Source organism: Cupressus sempervirens, chromosome 10, assembly GCF_028749045.1.
Source record: "Cupressus sempervirens isolate cs-2001-9-10 chromosome 10, ASM2874904v1, whole genome shotgun sequence".
NCBI lineage: Eukaryota > Viridiplantae > Streptophyta > Pinopsida > Cupressales > Cupressaceae > Cupressus > Cupressus sempervirens.
The window spans coordinates 851,675,336-851,699,433 of NC_143127.1; the positions used below are offsets into that span (position 1 = coordinate 851,675,336).

At 30.2% G+C, this 24,098-nt stretch overlaps 1 pseudogene; it reads left to right on the forward strand.

Moving 5' to 3' along the window:
• Nucleotides 1–16,548: 16,548 nt before the first annotated feature.
• LOC149536684 (uncharacterized) lies at nt 16,549–17,596 on the forward strand (annotated as a pseudogene).
• Nucleotides 17,597–24,098: the final 6,502 nt, after the last annotated feature.

The window sequence follows — 24,098 nt, forward strand, 5'->3', positions numbered from 1 at the left end:
GGACTCTCAATTGTAGAATTCTTGTTTATCTATCAAATTATGTTGGAATCAAGTTTGTCTGCTAGAGGGAAGCATTTTCAATGGGTGGCACTAGAAGGGAGAATCTTGAAAATTGATTTATTTTTTAAAAATTTGGATTTTAGGGATATTCAATTTTATCTTTATGACACAACAACAAGGAAACTATTTTGGAGTGGCTTTGTACAAAATATGGATGTATTTTAACATTACCCAATGACATCCTATCACAATTCAAATCCTAGCCCATTATTTCCAAGGAAAGCCTATGTGGAAATTTCAAGATTATCTCTCCTTCAATTTTGATTTAAGAATCATGGAAGGAAGGAAACAAAAAAATTCCTAACAAAAATCCTTGGAAAAAGAAATATTTTAAGTAAAATTTAAAAAATCATAGTGGAAACATTGACCTCTAAAATACATGCCCAAATAAATACACCAAAAAACTACACAAGTTTGGATGCCACCATTATCAAGAGCTAGTTGGATCATAGACTCCTATAATGATTGACAGGGGAAATCAAATTGCTGAAAAGAACAGAGCTAATTGCAAGTGGTCTCCTCAACAAATACATTCTAGATGGTTTTGAAAAAAACTTTGATGGAGATTCAAGAGGGAATCTAAGTCCATCAAGTTTAGGATGTGTGATACACTCAACCACGTGAAAGACCATAGGTAGATATTCTAAACTGTTAGTGAAAGAGACAAATAATGTGATGGAATTTAAGTATCTCTACTCAAGCCTATTCTTTTTCTTATAAAGGAAGTTGGGAAAGACATATTTTGAAGAATTTTTTGCCATTATTGCCAATAAATTAGAGAAAAGTTTATTTCTACCTAGGAGCTACAATCTTGACATGATTATGCATTAAATATGATTGCTAAATTTGAAAAGGTAATGGTCCACCACATCTACGATGGAAGAGGAAAAAGTGATGGAGAAAAAAATAGAACAACCAAAATTGAGATAAAACTAAATTAAATTCACACTATAAAGTATTTACATGTATTTCATAATTAAATTCAATCTTTTGATTACATTAAAGACCAATATAGGGTTTCTTCTCACCTACTACACACCCACATAAATTTAACCTATATTCATCTAGTAGGTATTTTTTGTTGCTACAATAATGTAACCTATTTATATTGTATTTTATTCATTCATCAAAACTACCATGTTTTCATCCTCCTATTCTTTTATATTATTGCCAAAATATCTAGACTCTTCCATCTTATTTTTTTGTAAACAGAGGTAAACAAAAATAACTACTCATAATTGATATTACTTTTGACATCCACCTCATACATTAGATCCTAGGCTCTTGTATGAAATGATTGAGAGGATATGACAAAATGGAATAATAGATAATTGAACAACAAAAGGATAAGGAGGTCTATGGTGAAGTAAATAAGGTAGTTGAAGATATATTCCAACATTCCTCCTTAATCACAATTTTGATATATGATTTGAAAGTTATTTCTTTGATGCACAAAACTTGCATTTCCTAGTTATGTACTCATGATGTTAGTATATTGATCTTTTAGCCTGCAATGTTTGAAAATGATTTTACCATTGGTGACCACCTTGATGAAATGGTAGCTCTTATCAAAGTGTTTGCTTCATTCATAAAAAACTTGATTCTTTGATAATTCTATTGCTGAATTATTATCACAATGTATCTCTATTGTATCTTTGTGTTCTTGTTTCAACACTCTTATCATCCAAATTTCTTGGCATACTACAGTTGTGGCTGTCATTTACTCTCATTTAGCCAATCAAAGAGTTATAATTGGATATTTCTTTAAAGCCCAAGATACTATGCCTAATAAAAAATGAAAGACATAATCTAAAGTATTCTTAGGTATCATAAATGCATACTACACAATCACTAAATTGGTATATCCTATTAGCTTTGAATAATTTTACCTTAAATAAAGTGTTCCGCATTTTCTTGTTGCACTAGCATATCTCAAAATTCTTTTTCTTACTTTCTAATGAGAATATTTTGTACAATTCATGAACCTTGAAATGAGACCAACTTCAAACATTATATGTGGCCTTATGGTTGTTAGATACATGAAACTTCCACCATATTTCTTATACAAAGTCATATTGACATCAGCTCGTTTTTCATGTTTTCTTAGCTTCAAACTTATGACATTGGTCTTGGTTTTGATTTACATTTCAACATATAAAATCTCTTTAAAATATTGTTTTCATACTTATATATTGAGATGAAAATACCTTTTTATTTTGGTTCACTTTAATGCAAAGAAAATAATTATTTAACCCAAATCAATCACCTCTAATTTCTTTTTCATAACTAATTTAAACATACCAACAAAAAAATCACCCATGTAAAATCACCCATAATATTAGATCTAGGTGTCTGCTATACATAAACCTCTCCTTCCAAGAAGCCACTAAGAAATGTTGATTTGACATCCATTTGATTAACTGCCCACTTATTCTAAATTTGTATGACTAATTTTTTCGTCATGGTGTGAAAATGAACCATAGGTGCACACATCTCATTGTAGTCTACCCTACCTTTTTGTGAATATCATTTTTCTACAACTATTTCTTCCTATTTTTGAATATTACCATTTGAATTTTTCTTTATCTTGTAAATTTATTTACTTCAAGGTATGTGCATGATCATGCTGTGCCAAAAAATAGCAATCTGAAAAATATGTAGTTTTGAAATGCCTCAAAGCATTTCAAAATCTATTCCAACATTTTCTCCACCCATCTTGATACAAAATGAAACAAATTAATAAATTTATAAGGCCTATTATATCTTTTGATAACAACTCTACATGGTCAACTTAAAAAATGTCATGAAAATGTGTTTTTGGCTTGTTCTTGTATGTCTCTTACTTCAAACATGTAGTCGGTGATATTTTTTTGACCCAAATTTTCTGAAATAAAAAGAGTTTCTTAAGAATTTTCTTATCTTTCCTTAAATATAAGCTTTGTCAAATTACTATTTCAAGAAGTAATTATTGGTTATTTTCTAATAAGTTATGTATAAAGTGTTGATTGACACACTACTTGATAAAAAACTATAAGTTTCAAATGGTACAAGATTTTTGAAATCCAAAAAGGAATCACATTCTATGCTTCTTCTACTATAAGAAAAAAAATAGAAAATTTAAATTTTATAGATTTTTGAATTAGTTAAGTTGGTCAGACATGCGAGTTTTCGGTTCCAAAATTACTATACTATAAAATTTATAGCTAATTATTTATTTAGAATAAAAATACCCAAAAATATGTGTCACATCTATGCATCCGTCTACTTCATATATCTATAATATTATTTAAAAATATTATCATTTGATTTTGGTTAAGGTGGCCAGACAAATGTCTACTTCTTATATTTGTCTTGAAATTTTAGTACTATTCCATTAAAATTAAAAAATTTGACTAATCAATTTTTTTAATTTTTTTTCAGATAAGGCCTTGTAGTTTAGAAACTAAATTCAATTTCCTTCATATTCTTTTCTTTTTTTATAACTACTTAAGAATTGCATGTCAAGTTGACATAACTATAATTGGCTATTTTTTGATTGCCACTTAAGAGCATAGTTTGGTTGACCATGATCATGCACATACCCTTCAATAACTTCGTTATCTCTTGGAACATTACAAAATTCAATTAGATTCTAATGAAAATGATCAAAGGTGCACTCAAAAGCTTGGGAATATACCACTTCAAATCATTCCATTAGAAGTTATGAATAATAAATTTCAACAAGAGGATGAATTGATTACATATTCAAAAAAAAAATTAATAAGGAATTATTATTTGGATTTGTTAAGTCACTTAAGGAATTTGAGTATGCTAACAATCTTGGGAGAAAAAAATGAGGAGTGAGAATATAGTTGAGTTCATAGGTATTCCATAGTTTCCATGGGTTATATTGCCATGGTATTTATTTATATCAACAAGTGAATGGACTTTCACAATCATCCTTTGGGTCACCCATGGCAGGGCTACCAACATTTATGACTATCTATTGGTGCTGCATTTTAGATTCAATAATAGTTTTCTACATCTCAACGAAAAGGCATGTAGAGGAGATAAATAAAAGAAAGAGACATATTACAAGACAAAGATAACCATGGATATATAGGTAGACTCTAGACCCTCTCATCCATTCATCTTTCTCAAAAATGATCTCTTTCAATTAAAAAATTTTCCTTGAGTTTTTTATGACTTTCTCCAAAGTTCATAACCTACCAATCTTGGAAACTTAAACCCTAGCAAGCAAGGACTTTCAGTAATCTATTTTCCTCCCAAATAGTATGAAGGATTATGACATTATGGAAAGTCAAGGTAATTATGGAAAATAGCTTTTCCTTGGAGAATTTTTATAATGAGCTTTGAGCATCCTTCTAAAGCTAGTTTTTCTACTCTGATTCTATAGAGGACTCTGACCTCATACCCCATCATAGTGTCTTATGTATCATTGTTAGTGTTAATTCCCAAAATATTTAAGTAACCCACTAACAATTTTTTTCCCAAACATGTATAAAACCCCTAATGGAAGAAAGGATAGTTTTATCCTTAGATATTCATCCTCAATACATTTAAGCCAACCAACATCTAGTAGATTCCATCTAGCCCTTTTCCTTGTGTAGATGCTATGACAATTAAAATTTATGTAACTATGAATTATATATTGGTTATATTCAATTCTACAGTATTTAAAATTGGATAAAATTAATCCTTTTCCAAAGGAAGCACCATTGATGTTATCTCTAATTTGATTTTTGATGACATGGAATAAGGTTTTGCAAGGCCTCTTTTTTTATTTGTAAACTCTATTATATCTTTCTTCCAAGATAGAGCATGCTATAAAAAGATTTTCTTGAGCCCAAAAATGACAATGGGATGACTAAAAGGGAAAGAAACCCATTGGGATATTATCAAAGGTATTGAATTAGTCATCACCTGGTTGACCTATAAGGGAAAAAAAAAGATTCCTGGTCTTATTAGTGTAAGAGAAATGAATGAGAAGATGATCATGCAATTTTTTTCTCCATTTGAAATCCATTTTTTGTAGGAGATTATTCAAGGTCAATATTTTGTAAAGTGCAAAAACCCACCAATGATAATTTATTTTAGGGGTAAGTTTTGTAACAAATAGTAAAATTGAATTGGATTATTTCCCCCTTCTTGCTCCATAAAATATAGGTAGACCTACCAGAAAAGGGTCCATTGTTGTTACATCTCACCATCCACTTATCTTTCTTTTACCTTCAACAAAGACTCTATGATGATAGGATACTAGCCAAATGAGACACCTCATTTCTTCTTATATTAGGGATTATTCTTAATTTCTTGTTTTTCTACCAAATATAAAAATGGTTGATTTAATAGGCTTTACCTATATTCTACACTAAGTACTTTTCCAATTTTGTCCAAAAGAGGAGGTTAGCCAACCATAATATATTTATTTTAAAAAGACCTTTAAGCAGGACTCCTCCTTTAAAAATTGAAACTAGAAAGAAGCCCTACTCCCATTGGAAATAAGGATTTTTATTCCTTTCCTTAAGATTAGTTTCACTTTATTTTAAAAAAAAAATTTATAGAAAAGAGATATCCTACACATTATTTTTAGGAACAAAAGAGTTTTCTGAGACATATCTAATTTACATTTCCCTCAATATGATATTATAATCGTTTTAGCACTCTAGAGGAGTCCACCCATCTTTAGGGACTAAAGATTTGTTCCTCACTCTAATCTTTCTAATTCACAATCCCCACTTAGAGAAAGGTAGTGGAACTTTGTCCCTTTTCACTAGATATATTTTTCTTTTCTTCTCAATCCCAATCCAGAGGAAGTTTTTATGGATTTTCTTAATGGCCTCCACTACTTTATAATGGATAAGTGAAAAATACATGAAGAAGAATAGAATTCTTTGGAGACTTAAGATTTTAGAAGATGGACCTTACCTCCCAGGTTTAGGAGCATTTCTTTCCATCTAGCCAGATTCTCTTGAAAGTTCTTAGTTAAGTTATTCTAAAAGGATAAGAGTAGAGGATTAGGGAAGACCTAAATAGGTACCTAGGAGAGTGGAAATAATATTGTTCATGATCCTTGAGATCTTAGTCTATGTTAGTTAATCCATATAGAAAAAGGAAGAGCTTACTCTTTTGAAAGTTGATATGTTGGCTCAAGAGTGAAGTGTAAGAGGAGAGAAAGTATTTCTAAATATTAGCTTGATATAATAAGGATTCTCAAAAAAGTACATTTTCATTGACAAATTGCTAATGGGTGGGTGATTAAATTCTTAAAGAGATTTGACACATTTAATAAAGTTTTTCTTCCCTATCTTTTAGAAATTTTTGGAAAACCCTTAAGCCACCAATATCAATAATTAACAAGATAGGGGATCTCTTTGTTTGAGACCAACGCTAGTAGAGAAAAATCCAAAGGGAGGACCATTTACCAAAATTAAGTAGTTTGGTGAAGTAAACAATTTAAGAGCATTTCAAGAAACTTTCCTTTGTAATATAAATTAACTATGACAACTTTGTTAAATTTCCAATTCACTCTATCATAGGATCTGAAATGTAAAGATTTAAAGCTGTCATCACCTCTTTATTAAGGTCCATTGAATGGATCAACTCATTGGAAGATAGAACAAGATCCATTATATTTTTCTGCCAAAAATACATTTCAAATTTTAGGATATCATCTTATTAAAAATTATTTTCATTCTATTAACCATGACTTTAGAAATAATTTTGGACACCATTTTATGAAGACTTATAGGTATATAATCTTATAGAAAGGTATGGTCTTCAATTTTAGGGATAATATAAATATAAGTAATGTTCAAGATATCATCCAACGTACCTATTCTAAAATGATGACATATAACCATGAAAATAACCCAACCCATTATGTCATAGTACACTAGAAAAAGGTAGGAGGGAACACATAATAACAAAGTGATTTGAATGCTTGAATGGAGAAATTTATCATAGTCACTTATTCAAATGAAACTTTAGAGGGAAAAAAAAATTATCCTCCTCAAAGACTAACATAGGAATACAATCTAGCAGACCATCAAGGTCTTTGAGGATCATGCCAATTGTGCCCCATTTGAAAAAGAAGTTAAAATCCATTGTATTTATACACTCTTCATACAAGAGTAAGAACCCATTATATAAGGTTAGATATGTTATTCTATTCCTGCTCCTATGTTATTTAGTTTCTTATTTTTCATTAGGATTTTAGTTCAAAAATATACTTTATTTTCAAATTTAATTTTAAATTATTTTATGATGACTCTAAAATTAAATGAATTTTTGAAAATACTTATCTATGTCCTTATGGAGTACTAGTAGTCCAACTTATGAAAAAATATTCTAATGCCTGACTAGTTTCTAAAAAAATCACCCAATGACCTTAGGCTTTGATAACAATGATGAATAGAGGAAGAGGTAATATATAAAATAAAATAGAACTAACCAAAATGGACATAAAATAATATTAAATTAAAATTGTAAAGAATTTAAACATATATCATAGTGATATTCAATATTTGGATGTAAGGAAGGTTGGAGAATTAGGGCCAAAGATACACCTAATTGTCTAAACACCCTGTTGAGTAAACACAATGAAAGAAACAACATAGAGAACAACACCAAGGAGAGACGAAAATACAATGTCTCTATTAATTCAACATAATATCAACAAACATGCCTGACTATGAGGTTTTTCATGTTATGGCCAATGCAATGATTATGTATACATCAAACTGCATCCAACATGATACAACAATAATCAGATATCAAGACTCTTTCTTGCTAACTACTAAAATCCTTTCACTCGATCTCTCTTACCTCCTTCAAACCTAAACTAGACTCACTACTTATACTTGCCAAAATTGCTTACAAAAGATTCAAGATCTTTTCATAAGAGAAGTATGATCTCATATAGTCTACATGCACTCCAATGCACAATCCTTACATCAAATTCATAGCTCAAATTAAATGAACAAGTCACCTATCACTAAGAACCAATCACACAAAATATCATTCAAAGAAGGAATTGAGAATGAGAGAAAAAAAAACTCACTTGGCACTTAAAGGAACTTGTCAATGATACAAATTGGCCAAAGTAGGAACTTAGTCATCATAGGGAAATAAGTCAGTATTGCACTTGGAAATAATTGTCATAATCAAATATAGGAACTTAGCAAAAAATGCAACTCAAAAAGAACTGAAAAAATGCACAAAGATGAGCTAAATAGCAAGGCAACCCAAGATGCTCATTCATTAGACAAATGTGGTTGAAATAAATGATTCTCTTGAATCATTGAGATGTCACAACCTGAATTGAATACAACTTAGATTGAGAAATCCATGTAGCATTTTCAACTTGTCTATTTTTCTAGTTCACCAAATATTCATAGAAATATTTTTCTCTTGTCCTCTTACCAACTATCTAATCTAATACATGATCAATCTCTTTGATTTTTTTCTTAAGATAATCATTTGGTATAAAAACTTCATCCTATGACTTTTGATATTCATACAAATCAACAATATTGAATGTAGGAGAAATATCCATGTCATTAGGTAACTCAACTTCATATGCATTACCATTGTCAAATTTCCTCATGATTCTATAAGGTCAAAACTTCTTCATCTTGAACTTACTCTATGTTTGAACATGATATCTACCTTGCATTGAACGAACCAACACCTCATCACCAATTTTAAAAATATGTTGTCTCCTAGATTTTCTTTCATTATCCTTGTACTTCTGATTACTTTGTTCCAACCTCAACTTTACTTTCTCATACACAAATTTCATAAAATTAGTGAACACTTCTCCTTTAGCACTTGTCTTCTCTTCACTAGAAACATCCCTTAGATCTAATACACATCTAGGATGAACTCAAGTTAAAATATAAAAAGGTTTTTTCCCAAAACTTCTATTCACTAATATTTTATATTTGTAGACTCAAATTGTGGCAATATTGTGTCCTAGTTACTCAAGTTGCCTCTAACTAATCATCTCAACAAATTACACAAGCTGATATTTACAAACTCTATCTATCCATCTCTTTATGGATGGAATGTATTGTATATGAGCAATGTTAGTATGCTAATAGAAACAAAATTTAAATAAAGCTTCTAAAAACTAAAAAAAATTTATAAACTTCAAGATAGACTAAGATGAGCTCTCAATTGAGAATATGAGCCATTAATGGGCTCTCTTAATAAGAAGGTCTCTTGTTGAGTGGCTTTGTCTAAATAGATAGGATGTATGCTCAAGCTTATACTTCAAAAAGGGCTTCAAATGGAGTTGGAATTTGGGTCTGAGTGTATGGTTTTGATGTAACATGGCTTCTTAAAATAGCATTATGACTTTACTTCATGGATTGTGTTGTTTTGCAAAGGGGAAGGATCCAATTTATAGGCAAGAGGCTTGAGGGATTGAGGGATAAGATGCAAGGATGGGAAAAAGCTCATGGAGGGCTCAGATTGCATGAGAGGAGAGCACATGGATTGTGCTTCCTTACAACCAATTAGGGAGTGACACATGTCACCGGGTGAGAGGATGGAGGAAAGGGGAAGGATGAGTCAACAAAGGAGGCTCAAGGGATAAAATCTTCATAAAGACCCTCATAATGGCTTGTAAGAGCAATGCAAGGGCTTTGGAAGAGTCATTTATGGCCTAGTGGGCTTCATAAAGTTTAATGGTTGGGATATTTTGAGGGAGATGAGAGGAATTTCGACTTGGGCCTGATTAGGAAGGTTTTAAGCTTGCTTAGGATTGTGAAAATGATTAGAAGATGGATTAGGATGGTTTAGGATTGGCTTAGGGATAGGCAAGTGGATCGAATTTAATGAGGGTGGGTGAAGGAGGAGATATTTGTTAACTTTGGCTTGGGTTAAATTTAAATAAAGCTTCTACAAACTAAAAAAAATTCAAAAACTTCAAGATAGACTAAGATGAGCTCTCAATTGAGAACATGAGCCATTAATGGGCTCTCTCAATAAGAAGCTCTCTTGTTGAGTGGCTTTGTCCAAATAGATAGGATGTATGCTCAAGCTTATGCTTCAAAAAGGACTTCAAATGGAGTTGGAATTTGGGTGTGAGTGTATGGTTTTGATGTAAAATGGCTTCTTAAAATGACATTATGACTTTACTTCATGGATTGTGTTATTTTGCAAAGGGGAAGGATCCAATTTATAGGCAAGAGGCTTGAGGGATTGAGGGCTAAGATGCAAGGATGGGAAAAATCTCATGGAGGGCTCAGATTGCATGAGAGGAGAGCACATGGATTGTGCTTCCTTACAGCCAATCAGGGAGTGACACATGTCACAGGGTGAGAGGATGGAGGAAAGGGGAAGGATGAGTCAACAAAGGAGGCTCAAGGGATAAAATCTTCATAAAGACCCTCATAATGGCTTGTAAGAGCAATGAAAGGGCTTTGGAAGAGTCATTTATGGCCTATTGGGCTTCATAAAGTTTTATGTTTGGGATATTTTAAGGGAGATGAGAGGAATTTTGACTTGGGCTTGATTAGGAAGGTTTTAAGCTTGCTTAGGATTGTGCAAATGATTAGAGGATGGATTAGGATGGTTTAGGATCAGCTTAGGGATAGGCAAGTGGATGGCATTTAATGAGGGTGGGTGAAGGAGGAGATATTTGTTAACTTTGGCTTGGGTTAGTAAGTCTTAACCCATTTTTAGGGAATGTGACAAGGTTAGGAGGGGATTAGGATTAGGTTTAAAGACATCTTCTAGAAGACTCTAGACTTTGGATGAGGATAAAGTCTTTCTAGAATAGTCTAGAATTTTCTAGGATGAGGATGAAGATTTTCTAGAAGAGTCTAGAACTTCTTAGGATGAGGATAAATTAGATTTTTAAGAAATAAATAAAGTTTTATTTATTTCAAGGGTTTGGGTTGATGAGATATTTATTAAAACTTTTTTAATAAACATGAGGATTAATACTTAATCTTAATTAAATATTTTGAATTGGGATTAGGGGTAGGAAATGATGAGATTAGCCTTTAATCAAAATTAAAGAAGGATTAGAAGATTTTGGAAGAGGTTAGTGGTCTTAAGGAAATTGGCCAAGTTTTGGGCAAAAAATAAATTTTTTATTTATTTTGGGTTTTTTGGTCAATTTATTAATTAAATAATTAATAAATAAGGAAATAATGTTTAAATAAGATTTAAACATTTTTGGGAGGGATTCCTTAATTAAATATTTTTAATTAAGATAAAGGGATTTAATGGCATAAAAATAAATAATTAATTAATTAATAAATGATGATGTCATCAGGAATTTTTCAGAAAATAAAAATACTTTATTTTCTAAAGGTTTTTAGGTGTCTACATGTATATGTAATCTTTAATTTATTATCCATCTTCTTCTGCAAAGTCCTCCAGAAATAACCTACAAACTCACTATCCTTGTTTGAGATAATACTTCTCAGCAACCCATGCAATCTAACAATCTCTATGAGGAAAATTTCTTCAACATGCATTGCATAAGATGTCTTCTTACATTGTATGAAATTTTCCATCTTAGAAAATATATCCACAATAATAAATATGGAGTTATACCCTCTTGTTGTCCTAAGTAATCCATGAATGAAATCCATATAGATGTTACTCCAAGGTTTCTTAGGAAAAAATAGGTGTGTACAATCTAGTATTCTAACTTACCCCTTTTGTAACTTGAAAAATTCCACAACTTCTTACAAAATTATAAATATTTGTGTACATCTATGGCCAATAATGTTTTTCCTTCAACAAACTCAATGTCTTATCAATTTGAAAATGTCTAGCCAATTTGCTACAATGCTTCTTCTTAATCAAATCAAATCTCATAGAACTTCTTGGTATACACAACTAAATTCCTTTGAACAAGATTTGTTTTTGAATGAAATACTCATCATAATTTCTTGGTTGATCTGATAGATTTGTTTCTCTACACTGTCTCCATGTCCAAGAAAAATTAGGGTTAGTATCAAAGAACTTAGGTTCATTTCATCAAAACCAAGAACTAAAACCTTTATCTCTATCAATAAATAATTTCTTCTACTTGTTGCATTCACAATACAGTTAGTAAATCAACTCTTATACTTTATCACAAATGTAAAACTCTACAAGTACTCAACCCACCTCATATGTCTCTGATTCAACTTATGTTGATTACCCAATTAATATAAATTCTAATGATTAGTATATAACAAAAATTCCTTAGGAAATGAATAATATCTCCACTTCTTCAGGGCTTGAACAATATCATAGAATGCTTAATTATATGCATGATACTTCTCTTTTAAATAATTCAATTTCTCACTAAAGAAAGAAATCGGTTTACCTTTTTGACTTAACACAAATCTTATTTCTATACCACCTGCATCTTATTCAACTTGAGAGACCCTATTAAAATTAGGGAAAACCAATACATGTAACTTGGAAGCTTTTATTTTCAAAGTCTTAAAACCCTTATTAACTTCCTGCATCTAATTGAAATCCTTTTTATTTCCACTCATACTTGCATTCGTAGCATTACAAATAGAACTGAAATTTCTTATAAACTTTATGTAAATACTATCCAAACAACAAAATGATCTTACCTCACCCACATTTTCAAGTGTAGGTCATTCAAGTATTTCTTTAAACTTGTAATCCATCCTTAAACCATCAAATGAAATCACAAATCCTAATTAAATAGTCTCTTCTTGCATGAATGAACATTTCATCAAATTTAAACCTCTATAGTACTTCTCTAATGTGCTTTAGATTTTCTTCTTTAGTCTTACTGATATCATAATCTCATACAAATAATCAATCACAAACTTATCCAATTATCTCTTTAGGACTTCATGAAAGTACCCAATGCATAAGTGAAACCAAAAGGCATAACTGACAACTCATACAAACCATTTTATTTTAAAAGTAGTCTTCCACTTGTTAGCTTTTTTGATTCTGATTTGATGACACTAGTACAAAAACACTTATAAATGACTAAATAAAATACTATAAATTGTAGACATATGACCAATTTTGATCACATGACAAATGGTAGTCCATTTCCAAACATTTATTTTGTGACCAAATGTATGAGAAAACTATTTTAATCATTGATTTGGTCATTAATTTTTGTTACCTTATAGTTTATTTGGTAGTATATTTTATAATTTTGGTAGTATATTTGGTAGTTTACTTGGTACTTGATTTGACATTTAATTTGGTAATATATTTGGTACTTTATTTGGTAATATATTCAAAACTATTCTTGGTAGTCTATTTAATAGTATATTGGATAGTTTATTTGGTATTATATTTAGTAGTTGATTTGGTAGTAAATTTGGCAATTTATTTGATATTTTATTTAATAATTAATTTAATCACACTAGGGCATGATAGAATCGAACCACCATCCTCCTACTTATAAAATAGGTGCTCTTTCATTGAGCTATTACCCTTTAAAGAATAGTAATGTTATTAAATGCATAATATAGAGATCAAGAGAATATTTTCATTGTCAAATTCATCACATGTGGATTGTTTCCCAAATTAAAATAGAGTTGTGTGAAAAAAAATAAAGATCTTTATTTCAGAAAAAAAGAGAGAAAACTAAGCCTAAAAATTATGTAGGTCTATTTACTATTGTGCCACTTCATAGATCCTGAGGTAGAGAAAATGTCTACCATAGTGGCTCTAATATAACTCTAGAGAGATGACACTACTTTAGAAATAAGTAACTTTAGGGTACTAATTTAGGCAAAAATCTATCATCTAGATCACTAGACTAAAGCACCAAATATCTTAAATTTCCATGAACTGAGAAGTAAGAGAAATAATATTTTTTACTGCATGCAATAAAAAGAGCCTATAACTACATATTGCTTGGAGCTTTCTAATTCAAAGAGAAGATAAATACGTAATAACATATGTCTCATACTTATAATTTAAAATATGTGAAAAAAATTCTAAAGCATACATGGAACATAACAGATGACGATAGAAGCGATTTTCAAAATCTATTACCTAATTGTAATGCCAATTTTTTTAAAACATTAGAATTGACATCACACAACCTATTTTATTTTCTCATTAGTATCTAATAGCTTGTGTATCTTAATAAACCCTTTATTATTATTTCCTTGACATCTCACTATTTAGATGAGTACATCTAAAAGTTATTAATTAAAAAAATTGATTATTTTATATCAAAAGAAAAAGAACAAGATAAAATGCTTACACAAAATGATATGATTATACATCAAAATCTTGGATTACCTATTTGTTTCATATTTTCACTAGAAACAAGGAACATAATTTATCATTTCATATGCCATTAAGTACATTAAGAAACTAAATTATGAACATTAAGATTTACTAATATTCAGTATGTCCTTTGGTGTGTACATCCAAGCCTGTAAATACTTTTACAAAATTTGAAAAGAATTTTACTTTTCACACCTAAATATCAATATTTCCACAAATTCTATTTAATTCTATGATATGTATGCCCATTTCAATAAAATAAATAAATAAACAAGAACTCATTCTAGGTAAATACAAGACTATATAGTTTTCTCTTCCATTTTTAATAAAGTTACATTAACCTATGAACTATATAGGAGCATTTACAAAATGTAAAATACTAACTAATATAGAATCATATAAGAGGTGGTACAAGGTACTCAATTCATTAAAAAAATTATTTAATTATTCAATATATATTTCTAAAGGTGGAATTAAAATTTTGAAATTTTGTCATTTTGAAATCAACCAAGCTGAAGAAACACTTAACCTTATATTTATTTAATCTATAAATAATTGGAACAATACTAAAACACCAAGAAATTGAGTACATATTTAAATTTTTATCTTATCACCTAGATACCTTTAAATTTATGTATTTTATTTTTTCACCAATAAAATTATATTAGGCTTAAAGATTTTATTTCTCTTCCTTTTTGTAAAATAAAAATTTTGTCTTACAAGATTAAATTTGATTCCTTTATAAATGTGGAATTTTCATTTTATATTCATGCACATTCTAGTAAGAAGTGATTTTAGTATACCTTTTTAAAATTTTATAGATTAAAGATAATAATTTATTATTTTCTTTTTTCCTATATTTAATAAAATAAAATAGTATTTAAAAAAAAGTTTTATTGTTATCTCTTTTTTGCAATTTTATAACATATGTTAAAGAAACATTCCTTTTTCTTTAGAAAAGAAAAATTTGTGTTGTATTGTAATAGTTAGTATTTCTTGATTAAAGTCTATGTCGTATGTGGCACTTTTGGTTAATGTGGATATTAATCATTTTAACAATAGTGTTTTTAATCTTTGTTGCTAGATTATTTTTTGGTATATTATGTATGTTAGAGGTAGTATGGTTGGTACTAATATTTTTAAGTATATTTTTATGGTGTTAACCATTACGATGTTTTTATATCTAGAAAAAAGGACTGGTTACATAGTAGGGGGTAACTACTGGCTGGTTTCTAGCCTTCTGTACTATGAGGTGTACCTCGCTTTTCACTTCTGTCTAAATAGATAAAAAATGTACATTCTAAATTTAATGTATTACTTCTTAATCAATTAAATTTATTTATTTATTATAATTGGATCTTTTACTTATTCTTTTTGTTCTTCATTTTTTTGTTTTAATCTTTCAATAGAATAATTTTAGTTCTATGTAATTAGTTTTTCCTAAGTGATACTATTTTTGCATAGTTTTCTATAGTGATTTTATGTTCTATTATAAAGTGAGGAATTCCTCAATTATTTCACATGGATTCAAAACAAAAATTATACACTTGTGAGCAATATAAAATTTATTACTTCTAAACTTCCAATGATAGACAAGGAGTCATAGCATGGTAGATTCATGTATCACCATTTATTGTTTGCATGTATAAAAATAAAACTCTTTGATTGGAGTGGTGGTTCATCAATACTTTTAATATAAAAATATTTTGTAGATATAAAATTTTCAAAAGGTTGTAAAGATTAGGAAGTCTATAGGTTATTAAACTATTGAAGAAAAGAATTTGAAAGAGAGAGGCCAAGATGTTGAGTATTTCTTAGAGATCTTATCAACGTCATCATTTCATATAACAATATAGAACTTAGTTATATAAACATTGAATATAATGCTTCTCATAGAGAGTCATGAAATTATTAAAAATCTTAAGGATACCTTTCTAACACAATTCAATATCTAAAACACTCCTTATTAGATCTATATTTTGACAATAAAGTAAAGTAAAGAAAGGATGAAGGGTTTGTGTACCTTAACATTTATAAATTTGAATGCCCATTGATTAAAATAAACTACTTTTATTTGTTGACTTTTTTCTTCACTCAAATCAGTGTTCTCACATTCTTGCTAAAATTTCTAGGCATATATCCAGAGCATTAACAGTTAAGAAGAGCATAGAGTCCATGCCATATAGATGTCTCTTGTTCTAACTCAACACTCCACAATATTCTAAGCATGGTTGATGTGATGCACCAGATTACATTTTTGTTACCATGGAATAATCTTGAGAGAATATATCGAGTAATGTTGTGAATTTAAAGGAACTTTTTGCAACATCTGTGTATTTTCCTTCCAAAATTCTTTCGATAATAGATAACATGAAACTTGGAATATGTCAAAGAGGATATCATGTTGGAGATGGCATACTTCCACCATGGGAAAAATGATGCTTATTAGTTTATCTTTAAATTTCTCCAATCTTTGGAATGAAAATATGTTTCTCAATAGTTACATGCATAGATAGATTTGATTTTTGGGTTAAAGCAACATAGAATGGATTCTTTAGATAATTTTGTTCACCACTTATACTATGAGGGTACAAGGGACTTGGAAAATATAGATGATCTTGTTGAACATGTTGGGCTTGAAGTTCAAATTCATGAATTTAGGCAAGTAGCCTCATTTCACATGATTTATATCTTAGACAAAAATTGTTGATACTTCATTGTTATTTATGCAACAAATTGAGAGGATTAATATACAATTTAATGATAATAATTTCATCCATAGAGTCTAAAAGTGCTTTAGATGAAACAAGAGGGGTAACTAGCCCCCTTGCGAAACCCAAAAGTATATTAGGTAAAAGGATGTTATGTTTGCATACCCTTTTTCTTATAACTAGGATAAGCATTGTAGAATAAAAATTCTTAAGCAAGCTATGTATGAAAACATTGATATCAACTTGAATGCACAAAATGGAGCTACCACAATTGTAGAATGGTGGTCAAACCCAAGTTCAAGGTGAGACTACATGTATAACCTCCAATGGAAAAAGAAATTGTAGGAGGGTATATTGATACTAGAATAAACACCAAAGCTTAGTAAATAGACACTAGACAATGTTATCATACCTGGTATCATATGTTAAGGGAGAAGTTTTCAAAGACAAAATCTTTAAAGATGCATAGAGTAGAAGTTTGTACAATTTTTCTCTTAGAAGAGAATGCTTTAGAATTCCTTACTTTGTTTTGTATTACAAGACACAAATTTTTCAAGGTTTTTTCCTATTAGAAATATTAATTTCTACTAATCATTTGATACTTCTAGATTATTAGGTTTAGGTTTAGGGTGTGTTTGTTAAAGTATTTTCTAGAAGTTTGACTTGGCTATAATATTCTCTAGAGGTTTGTAGATATTTTTTCTTCTCAGCTAATGACAGATTTCTCTAGAATATTGTATGCTTGCCTATGAAAAGGCCCTATGTACTCATTTGAGATCACTGTGAATGAAATATAATATATTTTATTGTGTGGAAGTACATTATGTTGTTCTATGTTTTTTGTTATTTTTCTTGCTACCCACACAACAATTTGGTATCCGAGCCCAAGGTTAAAGATTATGGAAAGATAAAGATTTTAGAGCACAAGGATCAAAATCTTGGAGAGTTGAAGACTACAAAGTCAATGGTTGAAAAATGCTAGGGTAAATATTAATTTGTGACAAAATCTATGAAGAAGTTCATAAAGAAAAGTTGAAAGGATACAATATTGAAAAGGGATAAAGTGTGTTTAATCTCTTTTATTTCAATGGGAAAATCTAGTAGAGTTCAAAAAGAGAAGACAAATAAGTTAGAAGAAGAATTAGTGATGGTGAAGAAAGAAAGTGCAAGATTATTGTGTGAAAAAAATATTTTGCAAAACGAATTGGAAAAATTGTAAGAAATGAAATGGGAGAAGAAAAGTCTGAATTGTTAAATGAAATTAGTGTCCATATAGAGGCAATTGAAGAGCTAGAGGATAGGATAAAAATTGTAGAAGAAGTACATAATTGGAAAGTGAAGGAAACATGTAAGCTTAGAGAGAAAAATAAAGAATTAGAAGAAAAGTTAAATTTTTTTCATGATGCTAAGAAAAAGAACAAAGTTTTAGAAGAAAATGTGAAGAAATTAGAAGAGTAAAATAGTATGTTAAAGAAGGATTTGTTTACGTTGAAACAAGAGAAAGAATGTTTGAATGTAAAATCATTTGTAAGTGATGTATTTGATGACACAAATGATTTGGCTGATTATGGGATTGATAAATTTGATTTTTCTAAAGTTGAAAGTGTTTGTGATGAAAAGTGTAAGAAATAAATGGACAAGAAGTTTGCAGATTTTGTTTGTTATGATAATAATAGTATTGGTTTGAAGATTATGGAAAGAATAAGTTTCAAAGGTTAAGGTCTAGGAAAGGATGAACAAGGATTAAGGAATCCAATTGAGACTACAATCAAGCCAAAATATGCAGGTCTTGGATATGATACAGGTAGTGGAAAGATGAATAAAGGTTCAAGAGAATGAATTGAAAGCATAAAGATTGTGAAATGTATCATTGAGGATTAAGGATTAGTGTATCATTAGCAAAACAACATTACAATGATGTGTGTTTCCTAGTTGATGTTGATTATACATATGTGAAAGAAACAATACCTAGGGCCAAATGGTTAAAACCCTTTCCATATGAAATTAATGTGGATGAAGCCTATAAAGCCATAATCACTTTATTAGTAGAAGAAATCGACAAGGATGTAAGAGCATTTGGAAACAATGATGAGGAAAAATGTAGAATAAAAATAAATTTACAATTTTCCTTTGTTATAAGAAAGAAGAAAAAAATAGTGAAGAAACTAAAGGACAAGTTTGGGGAAGGTGATGAGGAAGTAGAAGAAGAAGAAGCAAAAGCATAAGCACCACTAGAACTTACACAAGGCCTAGGAGAAGATTAATATGTTGATGCAGAAGGTGTTGAGGGAGAAGAAGCTAAGGAAACACCTAAGGTTGCAGAGAAAAAGAGGAAGTCAAAGGAACAGGTAGTGGAGAAACCTAAGAAGACTATGAAGTAATCACATCAAAATCCTATTGTACCTTTAACTAGGTCAAGCACTAGTGCAACCACTACACATGTTAAAAAAGTTGTAAAGACTAAAGGAAAAATAGAAAATGTCATAGAAAAGTTGAGCATGCCCTATCAAAAGACTTTCAAGAGATCAAGGAAGAAATACAAGCCACAAGAGAATTTAGATGAGGAGAAGATATAGTCTGATGATTTCAGTCAATTCAATATGGTAATCCACAATTCCTCTTCTGACATTGATAACTTGTGTGAAAATATTAAAACCAATGCTGATTTGTTAGGATTTGTACATGTTGATTTTTATAAGCTAGGGACTATTGATAAAAATATGGTTGAAGAGGACATATATTATATGATGGCTACTTTCAAAACTAGTCCACTAGAGATTGCCAACTCTTTACCCAAAAGTCTTTATGACAGAGTTGAGAAAAAATGGCAATTCAATTTGACCACTAAGAGATAAATAAGGGAGGCTATGTTAGCCCAAGTTATGCCTCATTTTCATAAGTTGATGATTTCTAAAGAGATGGAAAAATATAAAGAGAATTTTTCTCCCAAGTATTGAGGATTTAATATATTAAAGAAACAAGTTGAGGATGTGGTAACCTAGAGCACATTTCTATGGAAAGTTATTTATGGGTTATCCACTAAATCTATGGCTGAGAAAGGTTTAAAAGAAGAGAAAGAACTTGATAAGAATGGAGAAAATAAATATAAAGAGGTAAAGCAAGTCAAGGAAGGTAATGTGGAAGGAACTGGAGGAAAAAAAGAGGAGGCAACAACTAAAGAAGAGCAGCAAGATGTATAGGATACATAGGTGTCAAGTGCTTGTCCCTCATATGATGAGAAAGAGAGTCAATAAGACACAATTAGCATTAAGGATGTTCCTAATAAAACATCATAGAATGTCAATCATTTGACTAAATATGATTTGAAAAAAATTCTACAAGACTCTACCAATGCAACACTTTATGCAGTAATCCAATATTGGTGAGAGTGGATGAAATTTGAACAAGTTGAAACAACAAAGATACCATCTATATGTTAGTTGTTATCATATCGATGAAAGAGGTGGAAGAGAAATCTATAGATACATTAGTCCCAAGCCTAAATAGTTCATGTTTATTACTTGTAGTGATTGTTGGTAAGGATGAAATATAAGTGCATAAGGGTCGAGAAGAATTCATGTACCTAATCCACCATTATGGGGTGTAGTCTACAAGGAAAAAGATAAGATTGAAGAGTTGAAGATGACTACTAAACTTGAGGAGAAAATTGCAATATAGACTCCAGTGACATTGCCAATTTCTACATCTCCTCTCAATTGTTACACTCTTTAGATTTTGAGTACACATGCCACACCATTACAAATATCAAGGCGACATTCAAGCACACCAAAGAGTGTTGAAGTTTCATCATTTAAGGATGTAAGCTTAGATGAGGTGATTGAGCTACCAAAGTTTGATTTGAACACAATCAAAATTGAAGAAATGAGCATTATTCAAGATGCTCTACAAGGGAAGAAGAGGCAAGAAATCTTGAGGGAGCATAAGAAAAAGTAATTTTTGCATGAAATCAAAGACATAATTTTTTATGCTTTTAGTCAACCAAAAATGAATGAAGATAAGACCATCATAGAGAAACTTGTTACCATTGGACAAGGTATAAGATGAAGATCAAGATTCTAATGTCAAATTATTAGAATGATTAGAAAGGAAATTCCATACAAAGGTTTTAGGGAAGATATCTATTGCTATTTCACTAAGACAAGTTGATCTTACAAACAAAATGTAAAGTGTGAAGAAGGTGTTAGAGAACATATTATCTCTCTACACAAAGCTATGCAATGTTGATCTATTCACTAAGGAAAATTAATAGGCTATTGGCCAACTAAAAGGAGATATGCAACTTAGAGGAAGTATATTAAAACTATCACTTGGTAATAGTAAGATACATTTTCAACGGTTACTAACAACTTGGAGTAGGCTTTCTGAGTTGCAAGAAAAAGATGCCAATATCATATCTACTCTGATAAGTGTCTAGTCCATGTTAACACCTCACATGAAAGTGTTACACAAGGAACTAGACTTTGCAAACAATTTGATGAAGAAAGATTCCCAACTTTCTACTCATGAAGGATTAGTTGACCTAGCTGCTAATCTTGAAATATAAATTCATTCATTAGATGCAACATGTGATAACTAAGATGCAACATTAAAGATTATAATGGAGCTATACAAGACATTCCTAGAGAAACACGCTATTAGTGTATAACCCAAATGACATAAGTGTCAAAAAAGGGGGATATGAAGTTTTGGATAAGTATTTTTTATTTTGAAGGAAATCTATAAAGGCAACATATCTAATCAGTAGGAGTACTGAATGAAGAAATAGAAACAAAGTATTCATTGGGGGGGGGGGGGAGGGCGTAATAAGATATAGGGATTATTAATCTCAGATTGGTTTTTACAAAGTAGTGACAAAAAACTTAGTCATTATTCAATAAATTAAAGCATGTGCCAGACATAATTGTTCAAGTAGTACGTGCTGAGTAATATATTAGTTAGTGCCAATCACTAGTAGGTGTTGAGTAGTCAGTGTGTACTTAATCATTCAAGTGTCGAGCCGACAGAGGGAGATGAGTAAATAGTACTTTCCAATTGATTTTGGTGCCAAGTAAACAAATGGTGCAAAGCTATTTAGGAGCTTACCATCAATATTGAGAATATAGTAAAGGCCAAGCATTAGAGCCTTTAGATGTTGAGTGAATTGTTTCTATTATAGATTTTTGTAATGGCACAAACTTCTATGTAAACCATTTTTGGGATGAGATAATCATAATTTCTATTATAAGAGATAAGGATAGAGTCATATTATGAATCCCTATGCTATACATGCAACCAATCAGATTGAGGGAAACATTAGGCAACAATAAGGATCAACCATAGCCGTTAATTCTTACCTAATCTATCACCACCAATGTTTTTTTAAGAAATGAAAACCCTAAAAGGTTTACAAATGTGTGAGGAGAAGAAAACTAAGAGTTTAGAGGGCATTCATGATGGTTTAGATGGCTACAATGGAGTTATACATGGTAGAATCAGTTTGAGAAGAACAAAGTAAAGAAGTAAAAGGATAGAGGAGACATATCTGATTAGGAGGATCAAGATTTAAATAATAAGAAGGAGATTTTATGTCAAGTAGCAAAGTGCTAACTGAAGGATCATGGTGTTAAATCATTCAACAAGTGATGCAAAGCAAATCTCTTGACTAAGTAGTCATAATCGGTTGTTATAAATTTTTAAACTAAGTGCTTACCTTATTTCAAGTTTAAATCCTCTAACAAGTGAGACCTAATAGTATTTATAAGCCTTTAATAGGGAAATTTTTTTATAGAGATGATCATAGATTATGATCAAACACATTGTAGCCATAATTTTTGACACTTTACACCTATAGTAGTGAAGATTTGTGGATGTCATCCCCACCCCAGTTTGACCTTCACATTGGAGGGTTTTTGGGTAAGCAAATTTATTGTGTAATGTTTTATTTACTTTATGTTCTAAATGTGATGCATGTTAAGTTATTTTAGTTTATATGTTAAGTTATGAGATGGATGTTGGTGATATGTTTTAGAGGAAAAAGTTTTAAGTATTGATCCCCCCTCTCATATCTTACTTTCCCATTGTTATTTCCAATAAGTGAGATTAAAAGATGATTCACAAAAGGTATTGATAGAATTTAGAGATGTCATCTTTCCTTTATTTGATATGTTAAATGATGGAACTCTACTTGTAAGCCACCATTTTGGAATACCTCTCAAGTTTTATGAATTAGCTACTTAATTATTTTTATCTTCAAGTACAACTAGAGCTTTTCATGTGTGGTCACTAGACATAGATCTGGTGAGTGAACTTGATACTAGAAAAGATCTCAAATGAACTATTGCTAATGACCACAATGATGCAATCAATTTCTTTTTAGTTTCCCACAAATCTTTAGATATGTTTATGCATGTTGCAAGTATATCTACTAATGGAATTGTACAAGTATATAACATTTTCACTTACAATTAATCACATATTTCCTTTAAGAAATTAATTTTTCATTTACCATGTGGATCAATTCATTCAAATCCTCATGGTCACAAGTGACATATTATTGTTCAAGACTTTCTCTTCTTTCCATGCAATGGTCTAAATAACTTGACTATAGGAAATGCTATGTAGACTATTTTTGAATTGTATAAAACTATTCTTACTATTGTGAATATCATAATTGTAAGATGTATAGTTGATAGATATTAAGGAATCAAGGAATTAGCTTTTTAGCTTAAGTCCATTGATGTTCAGGGTGACATAATAATGTCAATTTGTCATAGTTCATATTTCCTACAAACGTGATTATTTTGTGCATAGCTTATATAGATCTTAAATAATAAGCCCTCTATCTTTTCGTCATTTGATAAGCTATGGTAATAAGGATATGAATATGGTTTAAGAACTTAGTTAGGAGCTAAATAATTTATGATATTATGTTCCTTTAGAAACTCTTAGTTTATGCACCACCAAAGCATCTTTTTAATTTATATGACACTTCTATGGGCATATTTCATATTGTTGATTTGTTTATTTATAATAGTTATTATGTGAGGCCTTGAGCATATTTAAATTTTATATAAA